The following is a 4,480-nucleotide window of genomic DNA, read 5'->3' as shown; positions in this document are numbered from 1 at the left end:
CTCTCACAAAACCTCCAGAGTCAACAGAACAATCCCTCCAGCAGCAAAAGAAAAGAAATAATAAAAATCAGGCAGAGTTTAACCACTGGGGAGACAAAAGAAGATACAGAGGATTAATGCAGCAAAAGCTGGTTCTTTGAAAGGATCAACAGAATCTACAGACCACTGGAAAACTTAACCAAAGAAAGGAAAGAACAAATAATAGCCAGGATGAGGAATGAAGCAGGGGGAATCACAAGAGACCCTAATGAGATTAAAAGGATAATCACAAAGTACTATGAAAATCTGTACTCTAATAAACTCAACAATGTGTAAGACATGGACAAATACTTGGAAAAACAATCCCTCCCTCAACTATTCCAGATAGAGGTAAAAAATCAAAAGAAACCGATGGCAAAAGAAGAAATAGATATGGCTATCAAGAAGCTACCAACAGAAAAGCTCCAGGACCAGATGGCTTCACTGGAGAATTCTACAAAGCATTCAGGGAAGAGCTGACACCCATCCTCCACAAAGTATTTCAGAGTGTAGAAAAGGATGGCAAACTCTCAAACTCATTTTCCAAAGCTAGTATAACTTAGATACCCAAACAGGGCAAGGATCCCACAGGAATAGAGAACTATAGACCAATATATCTAATGAACATAGATGCAAAAATCTTTAACAAAATATTCGCCAATAAAATACAAAAGTATATAAAATCCATCATCCATCAGGATCAGGTAGGATTCATCCCAGGGATGCAGGTATGGTTTAACATCTGAAAATCCATCAATATTATACACCATATTGATAAGAAAAAATATAATAACCATATGATAATATCTATGGATTCAGAAAAAGCGTTTGATATAACCAGCACCCATTCCTAATTAAGAAACTCAGGAGAATAGGAATGAAAGAACAATTCCTTAAGCTAATACAAGCTATCTATGAAAAATCGACAGCTAACATCAAAGCAAAGATGAAATCAATCCCACTGAAAAAGGGGACCAGACAAGGATGGTCCTTTTCCCCAATTCTATTCAATATCATGCTGGAGGTCCTAGCTAATAACATAAGACAACGGAAGGACATCAAAGGTATCCAACTGGGAGAGGAGGCAGTGAAATTATCGTTATTTGCAGATGACATCATTATGAACATTGAAAATCCCCAAAGCTCTACAACCGGAGTACTGGTGATACAGGAATATGGAAGAGTGGCAGGATACAAGATTCAGGATACAAAAGTTGATTGGTTTGCTATATACATCGGACAAGACCATGGAAGAGAAGATCAATAAGGCAATACCATTCACAATAGCCAAGAACAAACTGAAATATCTAGGGATATATCTAACCAAGAAAACAAAAGATCTAAACAAGGAAAAATACAAGACCCTACTTCAGGAAACCAAAAGTGACCTCCACAAAGGGAGGAATATCCCAATCTCATGGATCAGAAGACTCAATACAGTAAAGATGTCTATCCTACCCAGGGCACTTTATAAGTTTAATGCTATCCTGATTCAAATACCAACAACCTTCTTAAAAGAATTGGAAAAACAGACCACCAATTTCATATGGAGAGGGAAGAAGCCCAGATTTAGCAGAGAACTTCTCAAGAAGAAGGACAAAGTTGGAGGACTCACTTTACCTGATTTTAACACTTACTACATAGCCACAGAGATCAAAGCAGTGAAGTATTGGCATAATGACAGATACACAGACCAATGGAAAAGACTAGAAAACTCAGAAATAAAACCATCAGCATATAGACAACTGATCTTTGACAAGGGTCCCAAAAGCATCAAATGGAAGGGTAATGCCCTATTTAACAAGTGGTGCTGGGAACAATGGAAATCCACATGTAAAAAAATGAGACAAGATGTCTACCTCACCCCATGCACAAGAACAAAGTCAAGGTGGATCCAGACCTAGAAGTAAAACCCCAAACCATCAGGACCATCAGCGAAGGAATTGGGACAAGCCTAAGAACCTTAGTCCAGGGAATACAAAGGCTAACTACAACAGGACAGAGTATACACGCAGGGGAATCTGAAATTGACCAATGGGATTTACTAAGGTTAAGGACATGTGTGCATCAAAAGACTTTAACAAGAGGGTAACAAGGCAACTCACAGATTGGAAGAGGATTTTTAGCAATGGCACTACAGACAAAGGGCTTATTACAGAAATACCCTCCTTGCCTGCAAAAAGAGGACAAAAGTTAACCATTATTACAATACCCTTCTTGCCTGCAAAAAGAGGAAAAGAGTTAACCACTTGAAGAAGTCGGCAAAAGAACTGAAAAGAAGTTTCACTAGGGAGAAGACACATATAACCAATAAACATTTGAGAAAATGCTCCAGATCATTAGTCACCTGAGAAATGCAAATCAAAACAACCATGAGATACCATCTAACACCTTTGAGCTTAGCCCAAATCAGAAAATCAGAGAGCAACAAATGTTGGAGGGGATGTGGCAAACAGGAACTCTCCTCCACTGTAGGTAGTCACGTAGAAATGTATAGCCACTGTGGAAAGCAATCTGATGATACTTAAACCAAATGGAAATTTATCTACCTTATGACCCAACTATCCCTGTGCTGGGCCTATACTCAAATGAGGTAAGAAATAAACCACGACCAGTTGTATGCACTCCAATGTTTATTGCAGCGCAATTCACCATCGAAAAGAGTTGTAAACAATCTAAATTTCCGTGGGTAGATGAGTGGATCAGTAAACTCTGGCACATACACACAATGGAGTACTAAAGAGCACTGATGAGCACATGAAACATGTCTTTTCATGGGAAGAGCTGGAGGAAATTATGCTAAGCGAAGTCAGCCATTCACAAAAGGGGAAGTACAGCATGAGGTAAGTGTAATCAGCACGGTAGGTATAGAAGAGAAGCCACCTATATCATTGCGTTTGTGTTGAAATACAGGGAATCGGAGAAGGTTGGACCAAACCCAAGGAAGTACATTTTGACCCAACACAAAAATGGGAAAAGGAGGGAGGGGGAGGGAGAAAGTGAAATGATGATGGAGGAAGCAGGGCACTGAATCCACTCAGGGGGAGAGTACTGGTCTTGTCTCCACAGAATCGGGAGTGGTCATGCAGACCCTAACATGATGCACCAAACTTTAAGGACAGCGAGGCACACAAGGCTCGGAGGATGACATCCCTGTAGGGAGCTAATGGGACACAGAGGGGACTGGGCAACTCGATAACAGCATGTGTCACATTACTGGAGCAGACTGCCACAGAGGACATTTCTGAGGTCACATGGTGGGGAGGCAGTGCAGTCTGAAGCCCCCCAAATGGAGCGAACCAAGAAGGGAGCATACCAGTCCAGCAGCTGGAGCAAGACAGAGCTCAGAAACCCCTGATGAGCCCCCAAGGGATGCTCCAGGCTGGGAGGGGCAGTTCCTGGACAGTCTTGAAGGCCAGCGAACAGACCCAGGATTTTTGCATATTTCTACTCTTTCTCTTTTGTTAATTTTATTTTTTTCTCATTTATTTACTATTTTCATTTTTTTAAATCAGTTTGGGCTATGTCATAGTTGGTGTACTTACCTATATAGGATAGGCAGGAGAGACATACCTGAGACAGGAGCAGCGGGACCAATGGTCCTGCGGAGGCCAGGGAGGTCAGGGTGGTGGGGGAAGGGGACAGAGAGCAGGCTGCACCATGGACAGGGGAACAACTGGGGTGTTGGAGTCAATAACAAGGAGGAGATAGGGATCCGAGGTGGAGGCTTAGGGGTGTTGGAGCAATAGCAAACTAGCTAAGAGGAGGTACCAAGAGGCAGAAATAAGGGGGAAAGTGACAGTGGGGCAGGATGAAGGTAAAAGAAAACAGAGGATGAACGAAGGAAGCAAAGCAATGGATAGAGGTATAAACATAGTGGTGTACATAGGTAAACTTACTGGAAATTCAAGTGAAGATCAGGAGAGGAGGGGCATGCATGTCTCTGAAAATGGGGAGTTCATTTTTGTTAGTAGGAAAACAAGAAGTAGCAAGTTCCCATCTTGTAAAATGCTTAATTAAACTTATGTAGAACCCAAGGAGAGAATATGCCTGTTACTATGTTTCTAGTTGGACACTTTTGACCTAGTTCCTATCCAGACCACAGGGACCCAGGTGGTATGCTATAGACTACTGAGATTTTAGAGCCTGTCTTTTTTAGCACACATCATCTTACATTGGCCATGCCAGAAGATTTTGATGTGAAAATCCCACTAATTGAACTGGACTTTACCTCAAATTTACCTGTAACCTTTGGACTTAAGGCTGAATTTTCCTAGTACAGCAGTTCTCATCCTGTGGGTCGTGACCCCTTTGGGGGTTGAATTACCCTTTTACAGGGTCCGCCCGATTCATAATGGTAGCAAAATTACAGTTATTATGTAGCAATGAAATAATGTTATGGTTGGGGGGTCACCACAACATGAGGAACAGTATTAAAGGGTCGCGGCATGAGGAACGTTGA

Source organism: Echinops telfairi, unplaced genomic scaffold, assembly GCF_000313985.2.
Source record: "Echinops telfairi isolate 266 unplaced genomic scaffold, ASM31398v2 ScPeMD7_7462;HRSCAF=8500, whole genome shotgun sequence".
Taxonomy (NCBI): Eukaryota; Metazoa; Chordata; class Mammalia; order Afrosoricida; family Tenrecidae; genus Echinops; species Echinops telfairi.
Note: the sequence above shows the minus strand (reverse complement) of the source record.